The sequence below is a fragment of the Cornus florida genome, unplaced genomic scaffold, assembly GCF_030987335.1.
Source record: "Cornus florida cultivar Cherokee Brave unplaced genomic scaffold, ASM3098733v1 CherokeeBrave_3.0.0_Hap2_Chr07, whole genome shotgun sequence".
In the NCBI taxonomy this organism is placed as follows: domain Eukaryota; kingdom Viridiplantae; phylum Streptophyta; class Magnoliopsida; order Cornales; family Cornaceae; genus Cornus; species Cornus florida.
The window spans coordinates 58,463,855-58,476,261 of record NW_026775577.1 but is presented as its reverse complement, the minus strand read 5'-3'; the positions used below and the strand labels follow the sequence as shown (position 1 = coordinate 58,476,261).

Genomic DNA, 12,407 nt, shown 5'->3' with positions numbered 1-12,407 from the left:
GTTTGTGAAATCTTTCTAACTCAATCTCTAGTTAAATCGTTGGTCCGTGTGGTGGCAAGTTTTTCATTTCATAGATAAATCATGAGCCCGCGTGGAGGCAATTTACTTTTATTTTGCATATTGTTCAAATATGGGAGTAAGGGACCAATGTATGTGGAGAATGTTTGTTGACTGATTTGTTATGGGGGCGAAGTGATTGTTATTTGCTTGTTATTTGTTTTGTTAGTGCATGCATGGTCGTAGGTCATTAAATCATACTCTTGTCCCTCATAATTTACATCTTGAATCGGTTGTTCGTAATCCTAGGGGAAGAGGTAGTTCACATCACTTCATTTCACCAATCGAGGAATTGAATGACAACCATATGGATGACCTTAGTCACATAGACCAACAAGGCATCCTCCACCCTAATGTGCATTATGAAAATATTTAAGTACCATTAGGCATGTCTAGACCATTCATCCCACCACAACAACAAGGCTAAATTCCATTGGGAATGCCTCGGCCAATTTTTGCTCCATAACCTCCCATGGTTCAAGTTAATCAAGGTGTTCGAGTAGCACCACCGGTTGTGAATCCTCTCATAGCTTTAAGCGACCATTATGTGCCTAGTGAATACAATGCACCTACATGCATTCAATTACCCCCATTTATTGCACATCACTATGAGATTAAACCACAAACCATTTAAATGCTTCCCAACTATCATGGACTTCCAAGTGAAGAACCTTACAAGCATTATGATGAGTTTCTTGAAGTGTGTTCCACCGTGAAATACACGGACATGCCAGAAGAAGTGTTAAGACTTAAACTTTTTCCTTTTACCCTTAAGGACAAGGCAAAATATTGGTTCAACAATCTTAGACCTTTTTCGAGAATTTCTTGGGCAGAAATGCAACAAGAGTTCTTGAAGAAGTACTATCCGGTTTCGAAGACCAATGCCATGAGAACTTCCATTTATGAATTTTCATAAGAGGATGGGGATATGTTTCATGAGGCATGGGAAAGGTTTAATGACTTGCTTATGAAGTGCCCACATCATGACATACCTAAGTGGCAACTAGTGCAATATTTCTTTGAAAGTTTACCGGACAATCACAAGGGTATGGTTGATGTATCTCTGTGTGGTTCTTATTTTGACAAGCATGAAAATGATGTGTGGCAATTATATGAAAGCATGAGTGAGAATTCAATGCATAGATCTTTGTCCTCTAAAAATGGTAGAAATTTAGGTGGAAGGAAAAATGTTGGCTTATATCAAGTTGACAATTACAATGACATAGCCGCTTAGATGAAATCTTTATCTCAAAGGTTTGATCAATTCTTGATCAACAAAAATTTGGCGAATCAAGTATCTTCCTCCTGGTGCGGCATTTGCCGTAAACCACCACATCAAGCTTGAGAGTGTGTGTGCATTTTAAGGCGAGGGCCAAGAGTTTTACATCTATAAAAGCCACTACTACCTTCCACTATAAATATAGTTAGGGCGAGTAGGGATCGTCCCAAAGGATTGTGAGGATCAAACAAGGTCGTGGAATCGTTATTAGGGCTAGTAGGTCGAGTGATCAAACAATTGGTTGGTTGGTTGATTAAACTAGAGAGCAACTAAATTAAACTAAGTAATTGAATGTAACAAAGAGTAAGTAAGAGAGAGAGAAATCTTGGGGTTTAGAGATCACCACCAAGTAATGCACTTCTATACCATTGACAAGTGACTAATGAGGGCAAATGGTGTGTTACAAAATTGGTGTGTGTGTGTGTAGTTTATTCAACAAGCAAAGATGACTAGTTAAGCATGTATTGTCTAAACATCATGTGAAAGGCACAATATATCTAAGCAATGAAGCATATATTGTCTAAACAACATGTGAAAGGCACAATAGATGAAAACAAGTCATTAATCCTTTCATCAAGCTCACAATCCAAATACAACACAAGGATAGAGATATATGCTACTTGCATTCAAAAGCTTGGATCATCAAACAACAAGCATAGATTGTCCTCCCATTTAACATTACACTATAACTACACTACATCTACACTACTAGCAAGAAAATAAACTAGGGGAGAGGCACAATCCATCAAGGAATAAGTATGAACCATAAAGAAAATCACAAGAGCATTCCTTTAAGCACTATGTTTTGACAATCTCCAAATCTATAGCATCAATACACATAGACATGCATCAATAACACAAAATCTAGAGATAAGCACATGAACATCTACTCTAGCATACATAGACATATGGATAGAATGAAATGATCAATTGGAAGCATTAAACAACATAAATCATTGAATAAACAAGATCTATATATATCAAAGTGTCAAAACATTAATTACAACACTAATCCCTCAATAATACATAAGATTAAGATATAGAAAGCATGCTTGGGGCTAACTCTAGCCCCAAGAGGATGTCTAGCCACTCATGGTGATGTTGCTCCAACCCTCACGGGCTAACTCCATGGTTAAAATCTGCTCTTTGTTGATGAAGAACTCCAATGGTGTCTCTAGCCTCCTCCTCTATGCTTCTTCTCCAAGAGATGATATGAAAATGATATTGGCTCTTTTGTAAAAAGCCAGCCTTATCCTTTTATAGGTAGGTTAAAATGACACCCAAAATGAGCTGGGGTCGTGCACACAATATTCCCTAATGATTGGATAAAAGACAACTTTCAATGAGATGGAAATTTAACTTTTTTGCACTGGAGGAAGTTCGAACGATCGAACCTTGGACTTGGATCGATCGAACTTAGGCTGGATCGATCAAACTGGTTGAGCTTTTTAGAAAAAGACAAATCCGAGATATTTTGGGAGATATTTATGCGAAAAGGACAAAAGTGGTTAGTGGGTGGTACAACTGTGGATATGATTAATCATTTGAATAAGGACAAAAGTGTTCGATCGATCGAAGGGCGGTGTTGGATCGATCGAACTTTTTGGACTTTATGCTTTTGGGCCAAGGCTTGGATCTATCTTGAAGTGCTGAGATCGATCATTGTTCGATCGATCGAACCTTGAACTTGGATCGATTGAACTTTGCTGCTTCCCACCTTTGGCTTCATTTGCTTTCTTCTTTCTCCACTTTGCTCCTTTCTTTGTTTAATCCTAGAATTGCTTCAATTAAGCTCTTATTTGGCTGAGTTAGCTTATTTTTGGGATAAGTACCTGAAAATGGAAATAATACGAAATCAATCTAAAACGGTAAAGTAAGATAGATAAAGGTGCTAGGATGCCTAAGGTTAAGGGGTTTAAATACGCACTTTTCAGCGCTCATTACACCCCTAAACTTAAATATTGCTAGTCCCTAGGAATGAACTAGAAAGTAAAGGAATGAAATCAACAACTATACAAGTATGAATCTAGAAAACAATAAATGGATAATGCCACTTTCGTAAGGAACACGATTGACGAGTGAAGTCTCGTGAGGGTTTCCAGAAATGGTACCCACAAACATTAAGCTCATTCTTTTAAAAGAGGCACTAATATTGCAAACAAGCATTGGCAGAAAACTACCTCAAGTATGCAATGTTTCAAACATTTCTGAGCAATCTCCCAAAATTTCAACATCAAGCAAGCAAATATGGTCCTCCACACATTAAGAAAATGATCATGCACATCAAAACAACTCTAGAATTCTTTTGAGTGGGCCAGCATCAAATGTGTTGCTATCTTAGCCAACTAAAGAATTAATCATGTCCTTACCCTCAAACTAGCACACAAATCTAGTACCGATCATTAAGACAAAAAGTGGACCTTTTATTAAAGCTTTATTGTTCTAGGTGCGCTTATTCTTTTCACTCGAATATATATATATATATATATATATATATATATATATTTATAGGATCAAAGATGGAAGCATGGTGCAATGTGTTGATCTATTAAGCTTTCTAGCGATTCATGAGGTCGAGCGTTAGGTCAATGACTCCCAAACCAGACGGCTTTAGGGCATTAGGCGTTCAAACACCCCTACGGACTTACAAGCTCAAATCAACTAGGCTACAAATCAAGACAACCTCCATCTAATCGTTTCCCATTTCTCACCTTTCAGGAGAAGTCCTCACTTTTTATTGCTTTTTCAACTTTATTCTTTTTCTTTTTTTTTCTCCTCTTTTTTTTTTTTTTTTTTTTTTTTTTTTTTTTTTTTTTTTTTTTGAATTCAATTATTGACCTAGAGTTTGGGCCCTTCACCTTTCAGCGCGAGAAGTTCAATGCTTGATGAGGCTAGAATCCCGGCTACTTAGTGAAAAGGGGTTGTTGTCCACCTTTATAAAAAATGAAAGCTTTCATTGCACTACTAGCTCAATTGGGATATAACCAATTCAATAATCAATAAATCATGTACCCCACAAATGAATGCTAGTGTGCGCCGGTGCTAGTGTAGAATCCTAGAATGAATCTCAAAGCAATCATAAAATCAAGATGATGTGGACCACAAGTGCAAGCAAGATATCAATCTTTCAAAAAATTTACTCCTAAATGGCATTCATAAGGCATACAAGGAGTATTGGACTCTCAAGTCAAGCAATTTTTAAGTTTTAAGCAATATAGTCCTCAAAAGATCAAAATCATAGCTAGATATGGACCAATCATAGAAATATCCCTCAAATACACAGGTCATGCTCAAAATTTTGAATTTAAAACTAACACTGTAAAGCACCATTCCCCCTAAACTTAAATGACACAATGTCCTCAATGTGCAAAGAGAACAAAGGAAAGAGTATACCAGTGCAACTAAGCAAGAATGATTGGGACTGAAGTATCCGAAGTGGGTGGCATAGCCCCTCCAAACTTGGGATGAACTGTGGTCCTGAAAATTAGCACTTGGATAAACTCATCAGATAACAAAATGGGATAATTAGTCCATAGTGGACATGTAAATGTAAATGGGATAGACAGATAAAGAAATGAGAGAGGTATAAGGGTGGTCCTGAGAATTGGGTAGCATTCTCTCACTGAAGTCACTGTGATGTACCTGATGGAGTCAAACATACAGATATGAGAATACAATTATATGATATCCATAGCAAAAATAGATATATATAAAATAGATAAAGTGCAGGTACAACAAAAATATCAAAGCCGACAGACTGGCTGTAAAAATAATAATGTACAGTGACAAAAGTAAAGTATCAATAGGAGAGAGGGATCATGAGATAGAAGGAACTGGGAACTCAGGAGGATGAGGTAGGACAGGTAGGTCAGGCTCTGCAGATGTCTCTGGATAGATCTCGGAACATGGTCACGACATCTGTGTGGAAGGCAACAAAATCAGCTCTGTGGGCTGTGAGATCAGCTCGGATGGCAACAACAGCATCCTCAAGCGTCTGCAGACGTACTCCAAAGCTAGGGGTCATATCTGGAGCCTCAGGCATAGATGAATCAGAAGAAAGCTCCTGAGTCTGCTCCTGCTCATGAATGGGCGATCTAGCTGGAGAGTACTACTCTGTATCATCTACAGGGTGCTCTAAGTCTATATCTATATGCTTTGCAGCTGGATCGACTAGTGCGTCATCTGCTACAGGAGCTGCTGCTACTGTCTCTGCCCCTGCCTGTGCCTCTGCTTGGGCCTCCTCCTCCTCTAACTCTGCTGCAGCCACTGCCGCATGGTCCTGCAATCTGGTAATAATGGATCGATAGCTCTTGTCCTAGTTCTTCTTTTAGGAACCTCTCTTAGGGTGCTCCTGAGGATGGATGGGGTAGCACTGATCTATCAAAATCTGGGTGATGAGGTGGCTGAAAGGAAGAGACTTAGCCTGTCCGGGCGTCTCCTTGCTGATGTACTCGTCATATAGCTTCCTCATCACGCTCCAGATGAGCGCGGGAATGGACACCTAGTGCCAGGTGTAGAAGGCGTAGAGGGCTGTCTGATAATCGCCCCCTCCTCTGAATCTTGTGCCCCGCCATGTATATATTTCGATAAAGAATGAAATCGGTGAACCAAAGGTCATCTGGAAGGAATGTCCTAGTGGCGAAAGTCTCGCCACTGGTATGATGACCTGTAAGAAAAATCACCATGTCAGCGTAAGAAGGCCTAAATAGCCTCGGATAAGTGTCCTGAAGCTCCGGAGGACATCTGTGTGGACAGTGGCAAGAGCGGGCTAGTGAGTCCACTGTGATGGTGATCGGATGTCCATCGACAGAAGTGACCAGCTCGGCTGTGGTACGCGGGGATGGTCGGAGGTTCTGGTAGAACAACTGTACCAGCCGCGGGTAGACCGGCTCTATGACGGGGGCAAGAATAGCGGCCAGGCCCCTTTGAATAATATCATGGTAAGCGGATCGGGTCAGCACTGATCTAGAGAAAAAGGCCGTGTCGAACACTGACTCATGGTCGACCGTCATGTGCGCATATCTAGGCGTGGGCCTATCACGCTCCAGATGCGTTGGCTGAGCTGGTATAGGTGAATGCTCAGCTCCAGCATATGGTGGATATGGTGATGGAGTGAATGTAGGATGAGCCACAAAGGTGGATGGTATATGGTCATCCTCAGCCTCATGAGATAGTGACTGAGGTGGAGTAGCCTGTGCTGGCTCCTCCCGTGCATAAGAGGGCTCTATTGTCTCCTCTGTCCGTGGTCTAATGTGTCTATGGGGCCCGTGTTGCCTGTTGCCAATGGTCTTCCTCTTAACCATGGCCTGAAAAAGAAAAAGAAAAACTTGCAATGGGAGTTAGTAGGAGCGTAAGAAATTTTAAGCACAATATAGAAACATGTATGTCAAGTAAAATAGACAAAACAAATATGACATGAATCTATACAAGTGGCAGGATATGAAACATGCTAAACAATGTAAGTATGAAATGCATCCAATGTGGAATATCACAGGCATTGGGCACATATGAGATAGCATGAACATAAGATATGATGAATGAAGTGTGTGTGTGAGATCTGTGAAGTTCGATCGATCATAAAAAAAGAAGTGAGATCGATCACAAAAGTTGGATCGATTGAAAATAAGTGCGATCGATCTCACAACTTCGATCGATTGGGAATATGAGTTTGATGGATCTCTCAAGATCGATCTGAGATAAAAGTTCAATCGATCGAACTATGCGACGATGAAAACTCAAAGGTCACAGATCTGTGACTTTGGAAGCACGGGGCCCACACGAACGTGTTCGTGGGCCCATTAACAAATCAAATCATCCAATCCCATCACCCAATCATGGCCCATACTCCCAAATCGAATCAAATCATCAAAAATATAAACACATATATACACAAATGCTTCAAGCTTCAACAATGGAGGATTTTGTCATGTATATAGCATGTATTCAATATATAAAGCATGTATGCACAAGATTGAAGATTAAATCATGAGGGACATTCTCGGATCTTACCTTAAACAATGAGAAAAGTGGAGATGTGGAAGAGTGGAGGTGAATCCGAGAAAGGAGAGAGAAATTGATGCTTAGATGCTCGCCAGAAATTTCACCAGAGGTGGGAGAGGTGATGATGATGATGCACAGTGACGGCGACGAGAGAAAGGGGTTAGGGTTTGCAGAGAGGGTAAGATCGATCTAAGGTATCGATCTAGAAAACCCTCGATTCTATTTTTAAAAACATTCCCGACAGAGTTCGATTGATCGAACTTCAAATGAGATTGATCGAACTTTGATGAACTCTCTTCAAAGTATTTTTGGATTTTTGAAATTTTTGAAATTTGTAAAATGAAAAATTAGAAATTGGAATTAAAATTAAAAATTGGAAAATAAAGTAAAATAAAATAGAATAATATATATATATATATATATATATATATATATATATATATCTTTATTGAATAAACAATAATAATTAAAAACTAATTAAATTAAAATATTTTTGAATTTTTTAAAACTTTTTGAAAAATAAAATAAAATGAAAATAAAATAGAATAAAATTGAAATGAAAATATTTTTGGATTTTTGAAATTTGAAAAGTCAAAATAAAGTCAAAATAATGAAATAAAGAACTGAGATCAATCGAAACAAGAGTTCGATCGATCAGACAGAGAGCAAAAATATACAGGTTTTTGGTTCAAAAATTTTCTAAGTGTTGAATCATGAGATCGATCGAACTTAGAAGTTGGATCGATTGAAGGTTTCTTGATCGATCTAAGAGTTAGTTCGAACGATGGGACAGAGAGGTGATTTGGATGCAGGTTTCTGCAAGTTGAAAAATTTTCTAAGTGTTGGATGCAGAATGGAGTTCGATCGATCGAACTCAGGATTGAGATCGATCGAACTATGCAGAATGCTCAATAATGACATAAAAGCTCATGCAATCCTCACCAAAGTTCCTTTCAATGTATATGAACCAAAAACAAGTATATAGACTTCGCAAGAAATGAAATCTAAGATAGAAATGGGGGAGGAATAGGGTTTTGACACCCTACGAAATGTCTTTGCTAGTCTTTAACGTCTCTAGCAAGACATTGGGCTCTTTAAGCCCAGATCAAAGATCTTATAATGCATCCCCTCCTTGTTGGGGTGATAGATGCTTTGAACTCCACCCAACAAATGGTTCTTTGAAGAACTTGTTGGATTAAGCTCAAAAGAAACCTTTGGTCCCTTGTCTACGCAATCACAACCTTTGGGCTTCCATGCCCTTTTAGAGCAAGAATTTAGAACAAGATTTTGAGAATGCAAGGTTGAAGATGATCCTTTGGAAGTTTTGGTCTTACACAAAAGCTCATTTCCTTGACATTGAAGATCATGATATTTATCTACAACATTAACTTCTCCTTCATATTTGTCAAATGAATTGGGTGTGGGATTAAAGATATTCAACTTCACCTTCATGTGGCCAAATGAGATCTTTATTATCCCCGTCCTACAATTGATGTTGCCATTAGCGGTTACCAAGAAGGGAAGGCCAAGGATAACAGGAATTTGGCTCTTAGGATTGGGAACCGGTTCCGTGTCAATGACAACGAAATCAACGGGAAAGAAAAATTTGTCAATCTTAATAAAAACATCCTTAATTATACCCTTAGGCCTTTTAATGGATCGGTCGGCAAGTTGCAAAACTACCAACATCGATTTCAATTCACCTAGGCCTAATTTGACATAAACCGAGTATGGAAGAAGGTTAACACTTGCTCCTAAGTCAAGAAGCGCCCGATTAATGATATGATCACCAATAATGCATGATGTAGTGGGTGAACAGGTGTCCTTAAACTTTGGAAGAGTGTTATGTTGCAAAATCGAGCTTACTTGCTCGGTTAAAACCACTTTTCTTGGTGCTTGGCTCTTGTTATTCCGCTTTTGGGTGCACAAGTCTTTCGAGAATTTGTCATAAGCCAGAATTTGTTTGATTGCATCCAATAGTGGAAGATTAAATTTCACTTGCCTAAATATTTTCATAATTTCATTGGTTTTTGCCTTTTGCTTGTCTTTTGAAATGGATCCTTTTAAGGCATCCGGAAATGGAACTTTTGGATCAAACACTTTTTCAGAATTTTCTTCTGAACTCTCTTCAATACAAGTAGTTTTCAAATCATTGTGTTTCAAATCATTTTTCAACAAAACCTTTTTAACATCATTTTTCAAAACTTTTTTTTCAAACACATTTTTCAAAACTCTCTCATTCACAAGATCATGTACATGCAATGAAGGAGGAATGGGATGTGAAACAGGACGGGTGACAATTTGAGGTTGCACCGGTTCACTCTCTTTATTGGACATTCCAACTTGATTGTCAACAATCCTACCACTCTGCAAGGTAGTCACCGCATTAACATGTTCAATGGTGTGGCCTTCCGATGAGGAATGGGTTTCCACAACACATTGTTGCTTAGGTGGGGCATTAATAGGCATCTTTCCCTTCTCTCTTGCATTAAGAGTGCTTGCTATTTGCCCTACTTGGGTTTCTAGCTTCGCAATAGATTGAGAGTGAGAATGAAGCAATTGAGTGTTAGCCTCTAAAGTGCCCAAAGCATTCAAAACTTTTTCTTCAAAGGCGGGACTTCTAGTATTACCTTGGGAATAAGATTGGTTAGGAAACTGAGAATTAGCAAATTGATTCACTTGTGATTGATAAGGTCTATAACCTTGGGATCCTTGGTTTTGAAGTGGAGGTGGAATGTACTTCCCTTGAAAACCACCTTGGGAAGGGTTTGAGCCCTCTCCTTGGTTTTTCCAAAAGAAATTTGGATAATTCCTCCAACTTGGATGGATTATAGTGAGTACCACAAGGATTGTTCCCTTGGTTCACAAAAGCTGCATTGACTTGTTCATTAGGTTCATTTTGCACTTGTTCGTGAGGATAATGAGAAGTAGAATGAAGAACAATAGAACAAGTCATACATGTTTCATTTGATGCACGATGAGAATGGTTAGGGAAGGAAGATACTTGGTTCGCCGAGTTTTGGTTAATCAAAAATTGATTAAACCTTTGAGATAAAGACTTCATTTCGGCGGCTATTTATTTGAATGGTCAACTTGATGTAAGCCAACACTCTTCCTACCTTGTGAATTTCTACCATTCTTGGATGATAGTGTTCTATGCAAAGAATTTTCACTCATGCTCTCATAAAGACACCACATGTCATCCTCATGCCTATCGATGTATGAGCCACCCATGGAAGCATCAACCATGCCCTTATAGTTGTCCGATAAGCTCTCAAAGAAATATTGAACTAATTGTCATTTGGGCATGTCATGATGTGGACACTTCCTAAGCAATTCATTGAAGCGTTCCCATGCCTCATGAAACGTTTCTCCATCCTCATGTGAAAATTCTCGAATTGAGGTTCTCATGGCATTGGTCTTAGAAACCGGATAGTACTTCTTCAAGAACTCTTGTTGCATTTCTGCCCAAAAAGTGATTGAAAAAGGCCTAAGATTATTAAACCAATACTTTGCCTTGTCTTTTAAGGTGAATGGAAAAAGTTTGAGTCTTAAAACCTCTTCCGGCATGTCCGTATATTTTACGGTGAAGCATGCTTCAAGAAATTCATCCAAATGCTTGTAAGGTTCTTCACTTGGAAGTCCAAGATAGTTAGGAAGCATTTGGATGGTTTGTGGCTTAATTTCATAATGATGTGCTCTAAATGGAGGCAATTGGATGCATGTAGGTGCATTATACTCATTAGGCACATAATGGTCTCTTAAAGCAAGAGGTAGATTAGCTACTTGAGGTGTAACATGAACACCTTGGTTTTGAATTCCTTGATTGATGATGGAAGGTTGTGGAGCATACATTGGCCTTGGCATTCCATATGGAACTTGACCTTATTGTTGTGGTGGTTGGTGAATGAATGGCCTAGGCATGCCTAATGGTACTTGTATGTTCTCATTGTGCACATTGGGATGAAGGATACCTTATTGGTCTATGTGACCAAGGTCCTCAACATGATCATTATGATGGTCATCCATTGATAGATGGGTTCTATTTGAACTTCCTCTTCCCCTAGGATTTCTAACGATAGATTCAAGATGCAAATCAAGACGGAAAAGAGTTAGTCTCAATGAACGACGTCCATGCATGCACAATGCAAAACACAACAAACACAAAGAATGACAAACACTATGCCTTCACAACAATGCAATTCGACATCTTCCATAAACACTTAATTCATACTCCCATGCTTTAACAACAATGATGCAAGAACAATTAAAAATAAGTCTCCACGAGGGCCGACGATTTAACTAAGGGATTGAGTAAAGAAAATCTCACAAAGGTCCTTTAGCACTTCAACTCCAAATTTAAAGCTTAGCTTGGCAAATTTTTAGAATTTTTAGCTTTTTACTTTCTTTGCTTACTTAGCTTGAATGCTCCTTTGCTTGCTTCCTCTCCAACAATGCACCTAGTTAAGTAAGAACAATACAATAAGTAACCAAAAAGAAAAATAAAAGTAAAGTAAAGACACGATCAAAAGAGTACTAATCCTAATCAATTCCAGAAATCCGACATTGCCAAATCGAATCAATCAAATCCCCAGCAACGGCGCCAAAAACTGTTGCAGTGTTTGCCGTAAACCACCACATCAAGCTTGAGAGTGTGTGTGCATTTTAAGGCGAGGGCCAAGAGTTTTACATTTATAGAAGCCACTATTACCTTTCACTATAAATATAGTTAGGGCGAGTAGGGATCGTCCCAAGGGATTGTGAGGATCGAACAAGGTCGTGGAATCGTTATTAGGGCTAGTAGGTCGAGTGATCAAACAATTGGTTGGTTGGTTAATTAAACTAGAGAGCAACTAAATTAAACTAAGTAATTGAATGTAACAAAGAGTAAGTAAGAGAGAGAGAAATCTTGGGATTTAGAGATCACCACCAAGCAATGCACTTCTATACCATTGACAAGTGACTAATGAGGGCAAATGGTGTGTTGCAAAATTGGTGTGTGTGTGTGTGGTTTATTCAACAAGCAAGGATGACTAGTTAAGTATGTATTGTCTAAACATCATGTGAAATG

At 38.8% G+C, this 12,407-nt stretch overlaps 1 non-coding gene and 1 pseudogene across 1 annotated transcript; one reads left to right on the top strand and one right to left on the bottom strand.

Moving 5' to 3' along the window:
• Nucleotides 1–940: 940 nt before the first annotated feature.
• Nucleotides 941–1,047, bottom strand: LOC132267856 (small nucleolar RNA R71). The gene has a single exon (XR_009469107.1). It is a non-coding gene; the product is annotated as a small nucleolar RNA R71 (small nucleolar RNA).
• Nucleotides 1,048–10,643: 9,596 nt separating this feature from the next.
• LOC132267758 (small nucleolar RNA R71) lies at nucleotides 10,644–10,742 on the top strand (annotated as a pseudogene).
• Nucleotides 10,743–12,407: the final 1,665 nt, after the last annotated feature.